Genomic DNA, 17,500 nt, shown 5'->3' on the forward strand with positions numbered 1-17,500 from the left:
GGCTGATCTCCCTACAAAATATTTGGGGGTAGAGATTTTTAAAGGCAGAGTGAAGAATAGTCATTTGCTTCCTCTTCTGGATAAGATAAAGGGTCGGTTGGCAGGGTGGAAGGGCAAAATTCTTTCTATGGCTGGGAGAATTGAATTGGTTAAGTCAGTTATTTCTGGTATTCCCATACACAATTTCTCTGTGTACTGGTGGTCGGATGGAACTATTAAGGTGGTGGAACGGTGGATGAGGAATTTTATTTGGTCAGGTGATATGGAAGTGGCAAAAAAGATTGTTATGAAATGGGAAGGGGTGTGCAAGCCTAAAAAGGAAGGGGGTCTGGGAATTAGAAGGATGAGAGAAGTGAATTTTGTTTGTTTATGTAAACTGGCTTGGCAAATCAAACATGAGGATTCTCTTCTCAGCAGATTCTTCAGGGAACGTTTTATCAAGGAAGATGGTTCGCTGCGAAGGGGATATAAGTCTTCATCTATATGGCCGGGCTTGAAAAGAGTTTGGAGTTTCGTCGCGAAGAACGAGCAATGGATTCTGGGAAATGGGGAAAAAATTGATTTTTGGTTAGATAGATGGATTGACAATCAATCTATCGCTGAGAAGACAAACTTGGACCCTGTTTTTTTCTTAGATGTAAAAGAAAAAGTTTCTGATTTCATATGCCAAGCCGCCTGGGACCTCCCTCATGTGGAGTCGGTTTTACTTGCTGAAATTTGGGAGAAAGCTAAACGTATTCACATCCAAGGTGTGAACGACCAATGTCTTTGGCGATTGACCTCTTCAGGTATCTTCTCTATTTAATCTGCCTGGGAAGAAAATAGAGAAAAATATCAGAAAGTGAGTTGGTTTTCTCTTATATGGAACTCATCTAACCAACCAAGACAAGCTGTTTTTGCTTGGCGGTTAGTTCAAAATAGATTACCAACAGATGAAAATGTGTCTCGTCGTGGAGTGCAAATGGCTTCCCGGTGCAGTTTGTGTGGTAAAGATGAAGAATCAATGTCTCACTTATTTTATAACTGTGAATTTGCTCGTAGTTTGTGGAGAGCTTTCTGTGAAGGCTTCGATGTGCAATGGAAACCTTATATGGACATGCTTTCTTTTATTGCATGGTGGAAACAAAAAGCAAAGAATCTCCATTTTAAAAAGGTGTGGATTACTGGTTTCTCTCTGGTTCCTAGTGTCATATGGCAGGAAAGGAATGCAAGAATTTTTGAGGGGGTCTCCAAATCATCTAGACACTGTTTTGCTATGATTAAAAGTGAAATCAGCCTCCAGATGACTGCTGCTACAGGGTCCCCTCTCTCATTTAGCTCCCTACTGTGTGCCAAACGATTGGGGATCTCTAGGGTGCGATACAAACCAAGAAAGGTAATGGAAATCTTTTGGTGTCCTCCCCAAAGGGGATGGGTGAAGCTAAACTCAGATGGTTGCTCTTTGGGAAATCCAGGAAAAGCAGGTGTGGGTGGAGTATTTCGGAATGAAAATTCAGAAATATTACAGTCTTTCAGAACTTTTCTTGGTGTCCACACAAATTTTGAAGCCGAGATGATAGCTGTTATTACTGGGCTGGAATTTGCAAGAGATATGGGTATTACTCATTTGTGGATTGAATGTGACTCAGTTGCTGTAGTTTTACTTATATCTAAGGGAAGAATCCCTTGGGTTTGTCTTCAGAGGTGGATGAGTTTAACCTCCTATTTGAACTCTCTTACCTGGAAAATCACTCACTGTATGCGGGAAGCAAATCCTGTGGCTGATTTCTTGGCAAAAACAGCAGCAAAATTCGAAGTTTCTTCTCCTATCCAATCCTGGCCTGCGCTGATTGCTATAGAGTTGGAAGTGGATGGTCAATCCCGGCCTAGATACCGCTTCTTTTAATGTATTCTGTTTTTTATTTCAAATTTTTGTGATTTGGTTTCTGTTGTGAGTTCTTTCTCTGCTGATGGCAATGCCGAAGGTGGAGTAGAATTTTCCAGAATCCAAATATGTTATTGTTTTTGTATACTCTTTTTCCCCTTCTTTTAATACAATGAATTTTTAGCGAAAAAAAAAAAAGATTCCTGTTGGGTGGTCTAAGCAAGAAAAGGATAAATTCCTTTCTCACCTTAAGTTTATTATTGGCAGGATTTGGAGTTATTCAGATATTATCCTGACCAGGTTTTCTGTCTTGTGTCCTAGAGAGTGTGTTTAGTAGTATCTTTACCTTTTGTCACACTCTTGCATGTGGTGGGAATTTTAGTGGCAAGAAAACTTGCATCAAAGTTTTTCAGAGTGGTTTCTCTTGATTTGATCCCAAGGGAGGTAGAAATAATAGGCAGTTTGGGACCTTCACCCAGAAATCTCGCCTGGACCAGATGGGTACTCAAGTTCTTTCTTTTGACACTGCTGGTAAATTCTTTTGCATGACTTTTGTAATGCTATGGGAAGTTTTTTTTTTTTTTTTTTTTTTTTTTTTTTTATTAGTGGCCTTTTTCCAAGGGGAACCAATAACAATTTCCTGGCATTGATTTCGAAAGTTGATGGAGGTGGGACCTTGAATGGATCCAGACATCTTTACATGGGGAATTTCTTCTACAGAACTTTATCAAAAATTCTGGCCATAAGAATGTTGCATCTTCTGAGAAATTGACAAGGGGAGAGAGTAACTGACTAGGGAGTGATGATGGAATTTGAAGGACAAAGTCAATCATGAGCAGCGCTAGAAGTTCTGAAATCGTGGCTGGTGGTGATGAAGAAGAAGAAGACAATTTGGAGGTCGATCAAGGGCCGTGGCTACCAATCAAAGGCCAATCTCTGATAACAAAGTTTTTCAAGAGCAACATTCCCTTATCTACTTTGGGAAGCATAGGGAACATGGATCCTATTGGAATTCCTACTGATGGTATGAATAGTGCGTCTGGGGATAGTGATCCATCTATGGAAGAGGCATCGGACAGTCGTCATTTTGACTCAATTTGAGGTTCTACAGCGGATGCTGGTGATGGGGTGACCATACAACCTAATGTTGCAGCAGTGGCTTTTGGTGGAGAAATGGGGTCATTGTCCCAGCGTCAATAAAAACTTATGCTGCCGCAGTGGGTGGAGCCTCTTTGTCTGATATTGATGCTTTTCCGACGCCCATTCGTGCGGGGAGCTTGACCAGAATCGATATTCTGCAGGAGGATTATGAGGCTTATTTGACAAGGTTTCGGTTTGCACTAATTGGCCGCGTTAATTTTCGTCTAGCATCTTTGGACGATTTGAGGAGGGCAGCAAAGGAGAAGTGGAATTAGAAGGAGAAAGTAATTATGGCTCCATTAGGGATGGGTTTTGTCGCTTTCCAGTTTTCAATGGAAAGTGACGTGTCATTGGTTTGGAGGACAAACCCTTGGAGGTTTGGGGGTTAACTGATTCGGTTTCAGCGTTGGAAACTAGATTTTAACATTCATGATCTCTCTCTTGAGTACTGGCATAAAACGTTTTATTGTCCATGGAAAAAGCGACGGGTAGGCCAGTCGCCCTAGATCGGAGAACTCGCAGTGCATCAATGGGCCATTCTGCTCGAGTCCTTATTAAAGTAGATAGCTCTTTGACGGCATCGCCTGTTACAGAGATAGAAGTTCAACGCTGACAACCTGGTTCGGAGGAGCTTTGTTGTTTTACTCAACAAATAGACTACGAAGATGATATTGGACATTGTGGTTACTGTAATAAGGTGGGTCACTTAATTGGTGCTTGTCGTGTGAAAACAGCCGACTAAGCAAAGTCGAAGATGGAAGAACATGCTGGAGGTGTGGTTGGTGCTAGTTATGTCGAGGTTGTAGGTATAGCTGTTCCTGGCATGGCGGTAGGAAACTCTGAACCTGCTGATGGAGATCCTCGTAACTCAACCATAGAAGAAGGTGAGTCAACTCGGGTATAATCTCCTCAGTTGGCAAGGCGTGATTCCAATGAGAGGTTTCAAAACCTCTCTAAAAACATGGATGCAACCAATACCATTGAGGGTAGTTTGGTGATTTGAAAGCAAGATCATGGGAAAATTGATCCTTCTTCCATGCAAGGAGTAGATTTGGTAGTGGATAATGGAGAAGGGATTGCAAAAATTTCTCCTTTGGTTGGTAACATAAGAAGGGAGGTAAGTACTTTTACAAATGATAGCTTGGATAGATATCTTTCTAATATGGCTGGCGGTGAGGTTGTTACTCAAAATCCTGAAGATGAGGAGTTGCATGATAGGAATCTTTCCGTTCAATGTCCTCATCTAGATGGCAATGTGAGGTTGCATGATAACCTGCTATTCGAAGAAAGTGTGCACGAAGTGGGAAAAAATAATGAAATTTCAAACGCAACAGCTGGCGATTTGTTGATGAATTTGAATATCCCAATTAAGGATCGGGTAGTTCATGGTAGCATAAATGCAGACCATGGGAGAAAAAAATATGCGACACTAGATTTTGAACCCGGGTTAGGATTTGGGTTGGAAGCTCGGTATGAAACTTTTTTGGGTGAGGAAAATGGTGAGTTAGAAGAGGACAAGGTGCGATCTCATGTGGCTAGTCCGGACAAATTGGAGACCCTAGCAGAGATCTATAGTTGTTTAGAATGACAACATCAAGAAGAAGTGCGAAAGGATTTTCTGCAATTATGTCCTAGGTAGGCAAGTATTGTCTCTCATGGAGGGAACGTAAATATATGTGGGAGAGGCGAAAATCGAGATGGTCGAGGTAGGGGCCCTAATATTAGGGGAGGGCATGGGAACATTGCAGAGAGGAGGAACGTGGTGGAGTCTGTTTCGCCGAGTACTTTCCGAGGAAGAGATACCACATTGAATTATCTTGAGATTGCTAATATCAATGAGGTAGCTAGACTAAGGGAAGAGCATGATGGCTCTGAGAAAGTAAAGAAAAATAAAAAGGCAAGGGAAAGGCAAAAGGAGAGCAGGCTAACCAAAAGTCTGAATGTTTTGCCTCATCATGGAAGTAATTTGTGCAAGTTTTTATATTAGAATAGAGGTGCATTTGATCTTGAGATTTCGTATCTCAAGGGATTGATTTTATTATGTTAGGTTTTCCCCCCTGCTAATGGCTTTGCCGAAGGTGGGAGATTGATCTATTTTTTGTTGGTGGTTCTGGATTATTTTGCTAGTTTTTGTAATTTTCTTTTTTTCATTCTTCTTTAATACAAATGAACTTTTAGAAGAAAAAAAAAGAATGTTGTGTCTTCTCCCTCATCTCCTCCCTGATGAGCAAGGAACTTTTCAGAAAGGAAAAGTTATTCAATCAAATGTCTGTCTAGCTTCTGAATTAGAAAATCTGGTGTTCTCAGCATCTAGAGATGGTGGCTTGGGTGTCAAAATAAACATTCAAAAAGCATTTGACACACTTTTTTGTGGGATTTTTTTTTTTTTCGAGTGCTTCGTCAATTTAGATTCTCTGATTCTTGGATTAACTGGATTTTCAAATCTCGTCTTTTGCCAAAATATCCATTCTTCTTAAAGGTGGCCTTATTGAATAAGTTGGGGTGGAAAGAGGACTTCGCTAAGGAGATCCTATGTCCCCTATTATTTTTATCTTAGTTAAGGAAGTACTCTATAGAGGTTTGAGAAAACTCCTAGAGGAAAAAAGTTAAAAGCTCTATAGAGTCCGAGAGACACAGTGGTCCCTATAACTTTATTATTTGCTGATGATATATACATTTTTATGAACGCCTCAATTAGGTATGTCAGACATTTCAATGATTTTCTTACTTGCTATCAAAAATTTTCTGATAAAAAAATGAATATGGAGAAAAGCAAATTGTTTCTAGGTAGTATCCTCCCTGATAGAAAGTATGCCGTCCTAATATTGTTGGAGTTCCAGTGTGTAATTTCTCTACTAAGTATCTAGGCGTGGAAATTTTTAAGGGAAGGGTGAAAAAAAACAGGCTTTTATGTCGACTATGGATAAAATCAAGAGTTGATTGGCTAGCTGGAAAGGGAAAACATTGTCAATGGCAAGAAGAGCTCAACTGATTCGGTCTGTTGTTCTGGCGTACCAGTTCATAGTTTTTTTGTGTATTGGTGGCCAGCTTCTTTTATTTCATTATCTGAAAAATAAATGTAGAATTTTCTATGGACGGGAGATGTGGATCCCGCTAAGGCAATATCAGTTAGCTGGGATATGGTCTGTAGGCCCAGAGAGAAGGAGTGCTTGGTATTCATCGTCTTCCTAATATAAATAAGGTGCTCTTTTGCAAACAAGTTTGGCATATCAAACATGGTTTATCAGCTGCTAGTAGGTTCTTCAGATCTAGGTTCACAGCAAGTAATGGTGCTATGAAGAAATCCTACAAATCTTCATTTATCTAGCTTGGGACGAGGGTTTGGAGTTTCATGGCAAGTAAAGAAAGATGGGTTGTTGGCAATGGTAGATCTATCAGCTTTTGGAAAGATAGATGGCTGGGTGATTTTTTCAGTAATGGAGAAGTCTGGTTTGGATGATAATTTTTTTTGCAAAAGCAAACACAAAAGTTTCTGATTTCATATTAAATAATCAGTGGTCATTTTTAAGGACCGGATCAGCTTTCTTGCTAAATTCCACTGAGTTAGCTACCTTAGTTCGTCTTCCCCAATATTCCATTTAGGGTAGATGCACCTGGAGTTGTTCATCCATTGAGCTGTTTACCACTTTTTCTACATGAGATGAAATCCAGAAGAGAAATCCAATAACTCCATGGAGGACAATTATATGGGGTAAGCAACTGCAGCCTCAGTAAGCTGCTTTTGGTTGGAGACTGGTTCATGGGAAGATCCCAACAAATAATGGAGTATGTGCTAAGGGAGTATTACTCGCTTCAAAGTGTAGTCGTGTGGGATGTCAGAGGAGTCCTTCCATCTTCTTTTTCTTGAGTGCAATTATTCTGTGGAGATCTGGAAACGATTTGTGGCATCTTTGGGATAGGTAGGCATAGACAAGATTCAATCCTTGACCTGGTAATCTGGTGGAAGAGGAAAGCACACATTCTAGCATTGAAAGACCTCTGGACTACAGGGCTTGTCATAGTGGCGGACAACATTTGGAGAGAGAGAAATGGGTGGCGGTATGATAATAGGAGCAAGCTCACGGGTCAAGTTTTTATGTGATTCTCAGAGAATTGAAGGAAAGTAATCTTGATATGAAAGGTGCTATTTGATGCGCAAATGATCTAGTTTCTTGCAAAAATCTGGGATCGCATGGTCTCCCAAAGGATAAAATACCTATTCTTCAAGTACATTGGTGTGCTCCCATGGTTGGATGGTATAAATTGAATGATGATGGTTGTTCATTGGGTAACCCAGGATGAGCTGGTGCAGCATGTATTCTTCGAGATCACAAGGGAGTCATTATTGACTCTTTTAATATTTTCTTAGGAATACAATCAAATTATATGGCAGAATTCAAAGGGCTGTTGGAAGGAATATGGAGAAAAAAAATCAGTGGAATTGAGGCTCTATGGATTGAGATTGATTCAAAGTCGGTAGTCGTAGCAGTGCACGCTAATTTCATTCCATGGTTTGTCTTGCAAGAGTGGAGTGCAGTTTATCACTATCTTCAAGCTATCTCATGAAAGTTAACGCATAGTTTCAGAGAAGCTAATGTGATTGCTGATTTCCTTGCTAAAGCAACAGCTAAATCAGGACTATGGGAAACTTGTCCAAATCTTCCATATTGTATTCAGGAAGAGGTGGCTAGGGATGCTGAAGCTAGACCTTGATATCAGTTTTGTTAGTGGCTGTTGAGTGCCTCTGCTGATGGCAATGGTGAAGGTGGGGGTTTTAGCTCTTCAGTCTTTTAATGTATTCTTTTCACTTTTTTAATACAAATTTGGAATTTTAGCCAAAAGAAAAAAAAAAAAAAATGCTCTGGGGATATCTAGCTTGAGGAGAACAGAGGAGTTCCCATCAAAGCCTCTAAAAATTTCATGGCATTGAGCGATGTTGCCAATAATAATTCTCCTCAGGATAAAAGCAACCTAGTTATAGTTCAGCTGATGATCAATAACTATCTTAACCCTATTTAAAATATTTTTGCAATAAACTTATAAAGAAGGTTGGTAAGAGAGATTGGAGAAAAGAAGGAAACCTGGTCTGCCCCCTCAAGCTTTGGAACCAAGCAAATAAAGGTCTGGTTAATGTAGCTAATATTTTGAGGATTGCAGAAAAAGCTACGCAATGCTTTTACCAGGTTTTAGTTCCTAGCCCCAAGAAAGAAGCGAAAACTAAAACCATCAGGGGACCTGGGTCTTTCTCAGTTACCGTATCACTAACCCTTTTGTTTTATTTTTCTTCTAAATTAATTTTTGAAGAAAGATTAATAATTTCAAGAATAGGTCCAAAAGGCAATTGGACTTCTTACATTATGTATCCCATCAGACCACAGTAACCATGTAGAGATGATTGAAGCTTGGTCAGTTCCTGGCCCCGTAACATGTACAGTGAAATTCTGCTTCTGGTTCAAAGACTTGAAAGATAGAACATTGGGAATAACTGTGACATTTAGTAGTTTTTGTGGTCCAGCTGTCGCCTTGTATGTAGAATTTGGTAAGCCAACATTGGTAACTGTTCTCAGGAAATAACTATCAATTTTCCATCCGACAGTAACTGAAGCACCCAAAGAAGGATAGTTTAAAAGAGCACCAGTTCCATTTTTCTAGGCACAAGTAACATTACCTCCAGCTATAATCTTAATTTCATCTGCACTAAAACCCATGTTGCACAACTCTTGTATATAGTCAGCTTTCGAAATGTCATACACAAGACCTGGATTAACAGCCTTTAGTGGATCAATTTGACCAGCACCATAAGCCAATTCAGCCTCTTTATGATAGGAGGCACTATTGCACTAATGGGATAAGCTGCAAGACAAACATAAAAAATAATTGAGTAGGTTAAGCTTAGTTTTGAGACTTCTGTACTTCCTTGGTTACAAATCTTAAATCACCTGTTGTCATGAGAGCTGATTTAATTGCAGCAGGGGACCATAAAGGATGAAATATTTTAACATAAGCAGCAGCACCAGTTGCATGAGGGCAGGACATGGATGTTCCAGATATAATGTTGTACATTACAGAGCGCTTGTCACCTTGGTAGCCTGAAACTGTGGCTTTTGGAGACCAGGCCGCTAAGATGTCTACCTCCGAGGCACTTAAGTCTGGCTGCAATACCCTAAAGAAAAAAAGCTTTCATTCACAAGGGTGGGTGTGTTATTTCACCACCCTTTATGTCTAGACTCTCAGCCGAGCAATAAGAGAGTGTTCATTTCCTATATATATATACTAGTAAAACTGACACGTGCAAATACACGTGTGGCATACGTGGGGAGGAGTGAGAGGGAAAGGGAGAGAATGGTCAACAAATATACTATATAATTATGCAACAATTCAAAGGTAGATAAAGCAAGACACAAAAAAAATAAGGTAGAAGTTTCTACTTCTTTAGCTTGAATCATGGATTTTAGGGGTTTTAAGTTTCAATACAATAAAGTGATTTGGAAAGAAAAAAAAAAAAATTGAATATGCAGGAATCAAATTCATACAATAACCTAGAAAAATGGAAAAAATTACCGAAGAATGAATTTAGGTCCATCTTCGAGTTGTTTACCTTGATGTGAAACAGAGATGTAAGAAAGGTTTCTTCCACAGAAACGACTTCAGAAGAAAGGATCCTTCGGCCTCTAACGCTTTGTCTTTATCTCAACTAATGTCAACCCTTTCCAGAGAGAGAGAGAGAGAGAGAGAGAGAGAGAGAGTGAATAAGGAATATTGGGGTCATTCTATCCACAAAATTTTAACCCTTCAAATTTATCATGTGACAAAATATAAATGTGAAGGAGTTTATTTCTAGTCCCCAAAACGACCTTATGCAAAATAAATAAATAAATAAAATAAGAAAGACAAGATTGCATTAGTTTGTGGTCCATAAATTCAAAGGAGGTTATCAGGCAAGTGGTAGACAATTATAGCCAATTTCATTCATACCTATTTTTAATTTTTGGAAAGAGTGTATACCTGATTCTTGCCACCCTTTTTTGAAGTGACTATGAATGCAATTGGACCTTCATTTTTTCGTATAGTTTTTCATTCTTTTAGCAAATAAAATAATACAGAATCAACGAAACATATCTTTTGTAGGAAGGCCCACAAAAAAATTCTAAACAATCATAAATCTATGAAAATAATTTGTTCAAAATGGAAGCCCGCTAATCAACTAAAAGATCCCTCAAAAAACTTTTTAATTGTAAATTGAAACCATGTATGCTTAAGTCCTCCATACAACACAGTAGAGACAGATGAAAATTACAAAATGCAGTAATCATTCATGAGCAACCACTAAAACATGTTTCCCAACATTGAAGCCACTTAAGAGTCCAATAAGAGCTCCAGCTGCTTCATCAAGGCCTTCAGCAGTATCTTCTACATAAGCTACCTTTCCTTCTTTGATAAATGGTATAATGAAATCAAGAAACTTGCCGTAAAGGTGATAGTAGCTGAAAACCGTGAACCTTTCACTCGAATCTGCTTAGTTATAAGGAAAAACAAATTTGCACACTGGCTTTTCTAGGTTGTTCTGAGAGGTCATCTCACACAAACAATGCAGCCACAAACTTTCACGTTGAGGAGGACTCATCAAGAATCTTCCCACCAACATTTTCAGATAAAATGTCTATGCCTTCAGGAAAGTACCTGGACAAAAGATAGAATATTTTAATTACAGACTTTCAAACAAGGTAAAGAGGAGGTTTGACATGATATTGAGATTTCTCTTATAAAGATACTAATACTGACTTCTGAAAGTAGCATCCAAGTCATTCTCTTCTTTATAATTGAAAGCCTTGTCAAATCCAAACTTGTTCTTCAATAGATTAACCTTAATTTTTATCCCAAAAGAAATCATTAGCTAGTGATCATAATCCTCTCTTCTTTTCATTTTTTTTTCCCCTTTTTTGCCAAATAAATTAGTGACTGTCCTCATCATATCTATCTACCAGAAATCCTGGGTTAACATGTCCATAGAAAGAAGTGACCGTGATGAAGACTCACCTTTTCTTTGCTTCTTGCACTTCCAACCACAAAACAGCCTAATAACTTGGCAAACTGTTCGACAAGTTGGCCAACTGCACCAGATGCCGCCAATATGAACACAGTTTCTTCTTTCTTAGGAGATCACACCTAATGAAAACCAGCATAAGCAGTGATACCAGACATCCCTGGGAAGCAACAAATGTATGGTTAAGAAGACTCAAGTTTAATATGTGATATATAAGATAGATAAATGTGCATGCCACCAGTGAAAGAGAGAATAATCCCAGATTCATAGTTCCATCATTAATATACATGAGTTCCTACAGGTACAGCACTGTGAAGAAGCAATTTATACAATAATAATGAACAGCTTCCCATATCGTTGGGAGGATAGGCTCCATGATAAGGAAACATTGAAGAAAACACACCAGAATCCATGGTACAGAGACAAGTGAAAGAAACAAATCATACAAGAGTCAAAGGATTCCAGATGAACTCATAAGCCAAATCAAACAGAGTTTTCCACAAGCAAACAGACGAGGCAGCGGTACGGAGAGAATTGGGGAGTACTAACGTGGCACCGGGCCTCCTGGTAACCTCGGCCTCGAACTCAGAGGATAAACCAACAAAAACTTTGAATCGATCAAAAGTAACGTGGGAAACACAGCAGATATCCATGGAATCAATATCCTCCGAACTGGTGACGCTGATCTTTGTTTCCACTATTCCGCTCTCTCCCTCCCGCATTGACGATCAATGGATTGGATATCGTTCTTGGACAACACCCATCACTTCCTTCTTCTTCTTCATCAGTCTGCTTCTTTGACAAAGAAAAGGAAGAAGGGCTTTGGGTGAGGTCAAACAGTAGTTTTAGGTGAAGGGGGTGTGAGAGCTGGAGATTAATAAGGAAACAAATTTTTTATGTAAATAGTTTTTATTAATAAGCAAACTAAACGAAATTAAAAAAGCAATTGAGGGGAGACAATATAGAAAGAAATAGATTTTTTTTTGTTCCTAGTAAAATAGAAATAGATAGATTATAACAAGATAGATGGAGAGGGAAGGAATTAATATAGAAATAATATAATTAAAGATTGGACGAGAGTGAGAGAGAGAGGAACGTGAGAGACAAATGAGGAAAAAAGTGAGAAAGTGGGAGAGAGTGAGAGAGAAACTAATTTTCCTTAGAAAGGGGTGTGAGAGTTTGAGACTAATAAAGAAATTTATTTTTTAGAAAATATTAAATTATAATAAAAAAACAAGGGGTACCCAAAAGTATAGCAAAAATAGAAAGATGAAAAAAAGTTATAATAAAAAAGATAATGTATTTAAGTAAAAAAAAATGATAAAATAGTCCAAAAAAAGATTTACCACGAAGCATGAGTACATGCTTTTATATAATAGTAGTATATGATAGTATATGATAGAATATGATAGTATGATATGATAGTAAAATAGTATGATAGTATGATATACCTCTTTGTTTGGGTAAAATATTGGTAGATATTGATATTTTTATCAATTATTGAATGTAATTAAGTGTAAATTATTTTCTAAATTGTTGATAATTTAATAAACAATATTAAAGCTTCTTAAATCTAAGACAATTAAAGATTAGTTAAAGCTTTATTGGTACATTATCTGTTTAAGACCCGATTACAACTCGATTAGCCCAATTAGGAGACAAGTGAAAGAAACAAATCATACAAGAGTTAAAGAATTCCAGATGAACTCATAAGCCAAATAAAATAGAGTTTTCCACAAGCAAACAGATGAGGCAAAGGTACAGACAGAAAGAGAGAGAGAGAATTGGGGAGTAGTAATCTCGCACCGGGGACCCTCCTGGGAACCTCGGCCTCGAACTCAGTGGGTAAACCAAAAAAAGCTTTGAATCGATCAAAAGTAACGTGGGAAACACGACGGATATCCATGGAATAAATATCCTCCAAACTGGTGAAGCTAATCTTTATTTCCACTATTTTGCTCTCTCCCTCCCGCAGTGATGATCAATGGAGTGGATATCATTCTCGTACAACACCCATCACTCTTCTTTGACAAAGAAGAGGAAGAAGGGCTATGGTGAGGCCAAACAGTAGTTTTAGGTGAAGGGGGTGTGAGAGCTGGAGATTACTAAGGAAACAAATTTTTTATGTTAATAGTTTTTATTAATAAGCAAACTAAACGAAATTAAAAAAACAATTGCGGGGAGAAAATATAGAAAGAAATAGATTTTTTTATTTTTTTTAGTAAAAATAGAAAGAGATAGATTATAGCAAGATAGATGGAGAGAGAAGGAATTAATAAAGAAATAATATAATAAAAGATTGGAAGAGAGTGAGAAAGCGGAACGTGAGAGACAAATGAGGAAAAGTGGTAAAGTGGGAGAGAGTGAGAGAGAAAATAATTTTCCTTAGAAAGGGCTGCAAGAGTTTGAGACTAATAAAGAAATTTATTTTTTAGAAAATAATTAATTATAATAAAAAAACAAGGGCTACCCAAAAGTATAGCAGACATAGAAAGATGAAAAAAAGTTATAAGAAAAAAGATAAGGTATTTACGTAAAGAAGAATGACAGAATAATCCAAAAAAAGATTAGCCACGAAGCATGAGTACATGCTCATGCTATTACCAGTAAAAATCCACATATGCAAAATGCAAGTGGAACATGTGAAGTATATTTTATGATCAATAGAACTCCTTTTAATTAAATATCAAATTCTGAAAATACAATCTAAATTGTTCTATAGGAATCTGGTTGAATTCCTCTAGTAAACACTCAATCAATGATCAAAGAATAAGTTCTCCTCAACAATAACCTTTTTCCTCAAAATTTCAGGTTGAAGCTCTATGGGTTTTTCATTTAATCCAAACTATATAACATAAGGAATAATGGAATAGAGTAGTTGTCTTTTTCACTTTTCTGGCAGTAAGATAATAAAAGCTACGATCAATTAATTGAACATTTTAGAAAAGGCGAAGGCATTATCTCAAATAGGATTCTATAATAAACTTCATTCAAAATAAAAATCATACAGGTTCAAGAAATTTAATTCATTTGTGTTTAAGCTTAGATCTAGGCAGTTTCTAAGATCAACCTCTTTCCCTTCTCCTCAAAGTGAATACAAGCTTTTTTAGTCTTAGAAGCTTTATTATACTACACTGTATAATGCAGAATTTTTAGATTGAAATTAACCGGCTAATAACCAACATTTCGTTATACTTTTATGAGTTTGACAAAATCATGACTCTTCAACTCCTACATGCTACAAGTATTCTTACCTCGTCCTTGCTAAACATAATAATAACAATGTACAAATAATTAAAAATGTATATATATATATATCACTAAATACTAACCAATAGAAGAATGACTGGCCACGTTGTGATTTACACCATTCTTCATAGTATATCTGCAAATTATGCTCATAACAGTGTTGCGGATCAATCTACGCCAAAATGAAATCGAATCTCTTCTTAAGATGCAAAGGCAAAACAAATATATAGATCATCAAGTTCATTGACAATGATTTTAAAAAATAATAAAAAAAAATTCAAAGATGGGGGATTTAAGAGGGGAAAAATTCTTCAATCCAGTGTTGAAAAGCTAATTTCTGAGCGTTGGCATCTTTGGATAAACCCTTTCCCACCTGTCAATGGTTAATTACGTAAATTGATTAGCTCAATAGGGAAGGAAAACATTTCTTTTGTTCCGATGAAAAATAAAAGTATAAGACAATTAATCAAAGAAAATCAGTTCTTTCTATTAAAGAAAAAATAAAAATAGAGAAATGAATAGGCATACCCTTAAACATCACTTTCTGGTTTTAAGAAATTGAATGAACCTGAAACAATTACCAAATTATGATTAAATAAAAAATTTCTAACTACCACAAAATACAATCTAAAGGATAAATCTACCTAGCTTATTCATTCATCTACAAATTAAAACATCAAGGAATAATCACACAAAGGAAAAATAAAAGAGAAAGAAAATCATAAAATATATTTTAAATAGAGAAAAAAGTCGGGAAGATGAGGAATTTTGATTGGTAAGGTAACTAATAAGGTTTTGGTAGAAAAATTCCTAAATTATAGTTTATTTTTTTAAAATAAATCCTAGAAAAATAATAAAAAAAAGAAAAAGAGAGGAACGTGTGAGATGAGGGAAAGACTTATTGCAAAAGAAAATGGAAAGTGAGAAAGAGTGAGATAAGAAAAGGGATTTGAGTGATTTTTAAAGAATATTTAAAAATATTAAAAAATATAAAGGATACCAACAATATAGAAAATATAAAAAAGATTGACAAAAAAATATAACGAAAAACTTAAGGTATTTAAATAAGTAAAAGGGGTAATTTAATCAAGAGAAAGATTATCCACGAAGCATGAGTACATGCACTTATATAATAGTAGTATGACACATGTGGTCATATGTTGAGAGAGAGATGATTGTGATGACTACTAATAGTTAAAATAAAAATTACTACAAGCAAGGGCAACTCAAAGAGAAAACAGGAAGATGGATAAAACATTAAAGAAGATATACTTGGAAATAAAATAGCATTTTCATATAAATTCAAAATTGACATAACTACTTAGACATATAGTCACAAGTTTATTGTATGAAGGAAGGTAAGGAAAGATATTTTAACTCAATCTCATAGCTATCATATAAATCATTTAATTAAGTATATGAATATGCACAATTTGTTTAGCTTACATGGCTCTTTGCAAGCTTACCTCTTCCCGTAAAATATTCAAAAGAGAGCAATAATCGGATCAATTTTCGACAATTATCATAGTGAAATGCTAAAGTTGTCATATAACTTCTACTATAATAGAATTATATCAATTCACCAAAAGTTTGAATGAATCTTTAAACATTTTTTTAGCAAACCAAGCAACAAAGCAGAAAGTTGTACTAATGCTCATATGTGTGAGCATGTGCGTAGATAATTTTTCATATGCACAAAAGCAAAAACAATCTACTCCATAAATCTGTTTATTCTATCAAGGAACAACACTGCAGCATGTAAGCAACCATGTTCCAAATCAATGTTGGTACTAAGGGATACCTAAGAAATAGCTGCAAAACATGCAAGTCCTCATGCATCTTCTTTCATAGCCAAAGTAGAAGGACCATAAGGAAAAATAACTACATTTTTACTAGAAAACTGGTAGCAAGGTGCATCAGGTTAAAACCCAAACATTTGAAGTGACAAATGGATAAAATAGATAGCTAAAAAAATTACCAAAGGAACATGTTTCAAGACCATCAAGAAAAGGGTCACATGCAATCACTATTTGTAAAAGAGCAGCAAAAGACACAACAAACAAACTTACCAGTTGGCAAAACGGGCACCCTGCTTATAGTGTCCAACTGATCTTGAAGCCAAACCATCTAATCCTTGGCACCAAGATTCATTATTTGAACATAGTAAATAAACCAATTACTTGCAACAGAAGCAACTAAACAAGGATTCACCCAAAATATAATTGTTCAGTCTCATAAAAATAACAATAATAGGGAGCTACTTATCGAGGAACAGAAACATGTAGTGTCAACATACCTTATCAACTTTAATGCCCGGCAATATTTTTACCTCACACAAGCAATCCACAAATTTCTTCCCATTTATTGTTGATTGGTAATGGATGCTAACCTCTTCCTACATGTTGCACTTGATCAATCAATGATTAGGATACAACACTGAAGAGAAGCAATGGTTTTTAAAACAGATAAGCCTAAATTAGAGAACATTTTTAGGCATAATACTCTCAGCTAAGAAATTAAGATAAATGGTAAAATCATTTGTGGTGAGAGTATGTAAGATATCCAAGAATGCATATGGTATAGTTTCTTTTCTGGCCTAATATTGTGTAAGAAATTATTGAAAAATATTCTAAGTTAAATATGGCATTTTACACATATAGACAAAAGAGACAACTTAAGGTGTAACAGTAAACATCAAGATACAATGTAATGCCCCGGCCCCATTAACCTTGCACAATATTGTCTTCTTTGGCCCATGGGCCTTAAGGCTTTAAAACGTGTTGTGCCATGTGTAAGGGAAAATAACTTTTGCTCTCTCTCTCTTTTTCCTCTCTTTTCCTCCTCATCTCTGGTCTACTTCGCAAGGGGTGAATGAATTGAATGGTCTCCAAAACATGGTATGGCGGCTATTGGGGGGATGGGGAAAGCATGATGTTTGGAGTCACCATCTAGGATTCAGGGCCTAGAACCCTATGGTGGAGCCCAATTTTGATCGAGGGATCGAGCTCAAATAGGGGGTTGGATTCCTGTGAAAAGAAGGAACCGCTAAATTTGACTTCATATTTTGGTCTGTTCCAGAGATAAGGGTCCGTGTCAAGTTACGAGAGTGGGAAGGTGTTAGGCACCCACCTCGCCAGGAATTTATGATCTTTCTACCAGAAACTTGGTTTTTGAATAGTCTCCTCCGAGAATTTTAACAGCAT

General features: G+C 36.8%; 2 pseudogenes; both read right to left on the minus strand.

Annotated features, from left to right (window-relative positions):
* Window positions 1-8,322: 8,322 nt before the first annotated feature.
* LOC122060681 lies at window positions 8,323-9,587 on the minus strand (annotated as a pseudogene).
* Window positions 9,588-10,313: 726 nt separating this feature from the next.
* On the minus strand, window positions 10,314-11,648 carry LOC122060473 (annotated as a pseudogene).
* Between the last annotated feature and the right edge of the window lie 5,852 nt (window positions 11,649-17,500).

Source organism: Macadamia integrifolia, chromosome 14, assembly GCF_013358625.1.
Source record: "Macadamia integrifolia cultivar HAES 741 chromosome 14, SCU_Mint_v3, whole genome shotgun sequence".
In the NCBI taxonomy this organism is placed as follows: Eukaryota; Viridiplantae; Streptophyta; class Magnoliopsida; order Proteales; family Proteaceae; genus Macadamia; species Macadamia integrifolia.